Source organism: Calliopsis andreniformis, chromosome 5, assembly GCF_051401765.1.
Source record: "Calliopsis andreniformis isolate RMS-2024a chromosome 5, iyCalAndr_principal, whole genome shotgun sequence".
Classification (NCBI taxonomy): Eukaryota; Metazoa; Arthropoda; class Insecta; order Hymenoptera; family Andrenidae; genus Calliopsis; species Calliopsis andreniformis.
The window spans coordinates 10690280-10696299 of NC_135066.1; positions in this window are offsets into that span (position 1 = coordinate 10690280).

The window sequence follows — 6020 nt, forward strand, 5'->3', positions numbered from 1 at the left end:
TTTGTGTGGAAATTAATTGAAATCTAATTATGTTTCTTCCAAAAGTTCGCTGAACAACTGATTTACCCAAAACAGCAAACGGTTCTTTTTCTATATCGAGAAAAGTATTTTCGCAATAGATTTCAGTCAAACTTCTATGTTTTCCAATGAGTTAGTTTTCCAAATGACAAACATTTGGAGTACCGAATTCTGATTTGTTTTTCAACTATAGGAATTACATGTTTCTACTTCTTTCTTCACTCTTCTCTCTTCTCTAATTTTTTAAACTTTTCTTCATTTTTTTACTGTTTTTTTTTAATATTTTTTAATATAAGTACCTATCTTGAAGACATTATTCATTAAATCTTGAGGACAAATTCATTAAATTGAAATTCTGCAACATCTTTGGTTTGGCAGCTTTCAAACTTGTAAGTGGTTCTTCATTTCTTCTTATTTAAATTAGCCAATATCTTCAATCCATTTCTTCACTCTGCCATTTGTCCTTTCTGCTTCTTTTTCTTCTTCATTTACTTTGATTTCTCTTTATGAAGTTTAATTCATCTTTAGTCAGACAGGTGATATCTTCCTTTACTTCTAGATATTCCAGTGCTGCGGGTTCTCCATTGTGGTGGTTGTTCTAGTTTCCATCCTGAATTTCCCCTTGGAGACCTGGAAGGGTGTGAGTGTTAGCAAAAAAAAAAAACGCCAAATCTACTATAAAAAAGGAAAGTTTAAAAAAAAAACTGAATTTCAAAAAGCGCAGAAAATTATATATTATACATATAACTAAAATAAAAAATAAAAACAAAAATACGAAAAAATAAATAATAATACCAATAACTAGAAAAAAAATATTGCTTTTAAATAATTGTTTTCGTCCAGTTTCGACTCCTTTTGTTTGTTTGTTTGTTTGTTTTCAATTCATATCTTTAACAAAGTGGAAATAGGTTCGAATCAATTGTGTAATGATTTAGGTCTGGGTTGGTCTGGATTGAGTGTGGGGTATACTTATTGCAAAATTCTGTATTCTTCAATGATTTCCTTCTACAGAATTCAATTATTTCATTATTCTAGAGTTTACATTAAAATTTCAATTCTATTTGAATTTAAGTACGTAATTTTATAACTACTCAACTATAACTAAATATTATTTAAATTTTATAGCGTTTTTATGCTGAATATTTTTTGAAATTTAATTTGAAATTTTTTATTTCAAATTTAATTCAGAATATTTTTTGTTTGTACAGATTTCGTATCCAGAATGCAGTGAGTTTCATTTAATTCTGTTCGTTGCTGCAAATATTGCATTTTATACTATTTATTAGACTGTCCATGGTCTGCAGGTTTCTCATTGCAATTATGTGTGTATTTTTCTATACTCTTTCGAAAATTAAATTACGAAATGCATATTTTTCTTGTTTTTGAAACGTAATTCAAATTCAGATTTTGAAAATTTTTGATATTTTAAAGGACTCAGAATTTGTATAAAATTTTGATCGTCTAAGAAACCAGATTTTACAGATTAAAAAAAAGACAGATACGAAGTATTCCTTTTCTAGATTTCCAGAGATTCTAGATCTAAAACAAGATCACGATAGGTCCATGTAAGAGTTTCGTGAATTTATCACACTTCATTAGGTCAGCATAATGCTTTGACGAATTTGAAAGTCAGATCTTGATAGATTTGAATACAGTTTGATAGATTCAGGAACAAAACCTTGGAGATAAGACTGATTCTGGTTTTCAAAAGTGGTTAAAGCATATACTGTGGATGATAGATCAAACGAAATCATTCTTCACGTAACTGATGACACTGCAGATAGGAAATAAGTGATGAAGGGTTAGTAAAATGTTTGGAAAGAATTGGAAAAACGATCAAGATTTGTAAAAAGATGTAAATGATTCTGGAAGGTTCTGCGGTCAGGGCTACAAACTTTAGGATGCCGTCATTATTGAATTCAGTTTAAGAATGTTTCATATTTTGCATACTGCAACAATTTGCATAATAGATCTGGACAGAACAATCTCTTTGCTTAATTGATAAAAAAATTAATACGTTCTTTACTATTTAGGGTTGAATTTGTTGCCAGTTTTGGATTCTAGAATGTTAAATCTCTTATACTATTAAATTCTTTCAACTTTTAAACAAATTTTTTATAATTTTTCTTCTTCTTGGTTTCAGTAAAGAAAACAAGTAAGAGTCGTCTTTCTTCATTTGTCTATTATTTATCGTTAATTATTTTGAAGTGTTTGCGTTGATTCTATGGAAAACTGCAATACGTCTTGTTTATTGTCGTCAGTTTGTTCATAGTTTTTCTCCAGTCTGTTTCAATTAAAAACAAGGGTACTGAGTAATCGTGGAAAACGCATAAAAACAGTCACTTCTGTTGTCATTCTGATACTTGACCTAAATACTACATAACGACCCAGTTTCAAATAGCGCAACTCGGATGCAACGTTTATTTCAGATAGGAATGTCAAAAGCGTTCCAGTGCTATAAAATAATATCGGGGGTTGATGGTTCCCTTGTCATTAATATTATGTTGATTAAGTTGCTATTGTTGTTGCTGTTTACTTGCATAGATCGAAGTTACCATTTAAAGATTGATTGATTACCAGAAACATGTAGTACATAGATGGTCTGAGTTTGTCAACTTAACATTCTTTGGGATCTTTAGGAATGCTTTGTAACATAATACACAATTGATTTTTGTTTTGAATCATTAAAATAAAACATGTAGTTATAGAAAAGAGAAAAGTAGCATTTTAGTTTCTTGAGTCATGTTTATGATTAATATGCAGGTTCAAGGAATGCATATTGTGGTACGAAAAAAAATAAAATTATTTTTTAATCCTGCGATTTCTATATGTTCGTATATTGGCATTCTTTAATGTGGACTGCTTAAATTTGTTGATCTTCCAAAATGGTTCTTTTTTTGTTTGATTATTCGAATTTTTAGATCTTTACAGCTTTGAATCTTTGAGTCACAGAATTTTGAAACTTTTGTATTTGTGAATCTTTGAATTTAGATATTTTTACACTTGTAAATCTTTGAATTTCGATATTTCTGCATTCGTGAATCTTTGAATTTAGAAATGTTTGCATTTGTAAATCTTTGAATTTCGATATTTTTACATTTGTGAATCTTCGAATTTAGAAATTTTTGCATTTGTAAATTTTTTAATTTTGATATTTCTGCATTTGTGAATATTTGAATTTGTAAATATTTGAATTTTGAAAATTTTGTATTTGTAAATCTTTGAATTTTGAAAATTTTGTATTTGTAAATCTTTGAATTTTGAAAATTTTGAATTTGTAATTGTTTGAACTTTTAAAATTTTGAATTTTTTAGCGACTGCATTTTTGAATTTTTTAATTCTGAAATTTTGTAAATTTGTAGTACATGATTTTGAGGTTTTCAAAAAAGGGAAATTTGTAAAGATATTTTTGATTGGATCTTAGTGTTTGGATAGAGTAAGGCCGAGCGAAGCTACTTTTTTTTAAAAAAAGAAACTAAAAATAAGTTAAAAAAAATCGTCATTGATTGACTCATCTCGTAGAAATGAAGAAAAGAATTTATTGGACGCGAGCGAATAATTTTCGCACCTGGCAAAATGTATACTAATGTGTAAGAGAATGAGAATATAAATCATTCCAAAGGAATGAAAAAAAGCAATGAAGACTAAAAATTAAATCAATGTAAATCATTTTGAACTACAAGTTTGGTCTTTATTAATAATAATTGCTTCCCTCGTGTTCCGAACCTTAGTGTCAGTGATTACTATAAATAATATCAGTTGGTTTGTTACAGTATCTTATCAAGATTTTAATTTGTAATTTAAACCTGAGCTTCCATTTCCTAACAAAAGTTCATAAGTAATGTATGAGATAAGCTTCTTTATCTTTGTATTGAAAATTATTCAGTTTTCTTTATTCATCAATCTGATATGGACCGAGAATACTTTTCTTCCTCATCCTTGTTATTTCTTTTATATTTCGTTGTTCAATGGTGTAGCTTTGATGGACAGATTTATATCGAAAACCCAAGACAGAAATCAAAATATTATCAATCAGAAATTTACTTTTTGCAGTAACAAAAATTTTGGAACGTACTGCAACCCTATGAGAATACTATCACAATTTCAAAATTCCCAGTTTTCAATGAATTGCAAGAAGTATTTTGTGACACATGTATTTACCATCATTTTTAATTTTAGGCAACAGATTTTAAAGTATATTTTGAATGCCATATGATTTATAACGTTGTAAATGTTTCGTTTCTCTCCTTTAAAAAATTTTGTGTTTCCCACTTGTGATAGTTTTCTTGCAAAGGTGCAACATATTTAGAAAAAAATATAACAAAAATTATTAGGTGTGAATTTGATTAATTTTATAGTTTTTTGGTTTGTCGCTATTCAATTAAAATTATCTGTCGTGTTTTTTTTTGTTTTGTATCTGAGTCCCTTTAGCAAACCCTTGCTTTTTTAGGAAATATTGATGATATTTCAAAGCAAAGCTAGTTATCAAAGGTTTTCCAACTTCTCATATTTTTCATTTAACACAATCTCTCGCTTTAAAGAATATGTACTATCTTTACTCGATGGCAAGTGGTTTAAAGTATGAATTCCCCAGAAAAAAGGACTTCAAACTGTATTCTGAGCGATAGCTGAAAAATTGTTTGTTCAGTTGTTTCTCATAGTATTCTTCTACAGATATATATCTTACAAGTGAATGCTGTTACATGTTTCTTTCAAGCACTATGTTTTAAATTGCTATGTCGAATTCTGTGTTGTACGTCTGTATGAAATCATTTTCAAGTGTTGTAAATTTAATAAAAAATAGAAAAGAGTGTTCAAATGATTGAATAATAGACACGGTTTCAACAGGCAGAGTTCTGTCACGAAAGTGAATAGATGTATTCTTTTATGTTTGACTATTGTAATTTTGATTGCGTTGCACAGGATAAACCAAAGCTATTTATGCGTCAAGTATTCGGCTATTATTGTTAAGTCGTCTATGAGAAAAAGAAGAAAATTACAATCAACGTTTAGCCTTAATACTACCTCTTATTCAGTGGAATTAGAATTTAACTAAATTCTGGTTTCATGGTGTTCACCGAAGTAAAATTTTGCGAAAGTGACAATGTGCATCTTTCTGTGCAAATCAAGAACCAAGGATTGAGCAGAGATGAAACTTGTGTCTATGGCTGTGAACTGATTTGTAGAATGTGGTATTACGAAAATACAAAATACAGTCCGTTTTAAATGGAACAAAACATACAAGTTTCATTTGTCAAGTCAGATTTAGAATCTTTTATTTCGTTCGAAATTTTGGTTCTATTTGACTTAGGAAAGCAACAGCTATGTCGATAAGATAAAGATGATTTCAATTCTTTTTAAAATATACCGCGTCAAATTTCAGATAAATTGTTTCCCAATGTTAGATTTATTTATTTCGTTATAGAAATGAAAGTGTACCTTTTAATATTTTTGAATACTTTTTTTGAGCTCGATAAATTTTTGTTTCTTCAATATTTCCACTTGATTTGTCGTACAATTTTGTTTCTGTGAAGACGCTGACATTTATGCAATTAGGATGGTGATGTAATAAAAAGATAAGATAACATTTGTTGCTTAGAACAGTACTGTAAATGAACATTGAGTGATATGAAACATGAACAGCATTGAGAACTTTCAGTGTTGTATTTGTAAGTAATTTCTCTGTCGTCTGATAAAAAAAAATATTTTGAGACATATCGAAAAGTCTACATTGCGAGAGGAAAGGTGATGGACAGAAATTTGTTTATATCTTCTGTTTCGCAATTTCCTACTTCGATTTTATTACAAAACGATCGAGTTATCAAGGTTCAAACGATTTACCGTGAAAGGTAACTCTTGTACTTCCTGATCTTTTCGAGATATCTCAACAATATTTGGACCATTCGGGATAATACTGTTTCATTCGGGAATATCGATATTGTTATTCGTATTTACCATAATCTTCGTACAGTTTGGCTATTTGTAAACTTCTTAAGAGGTAC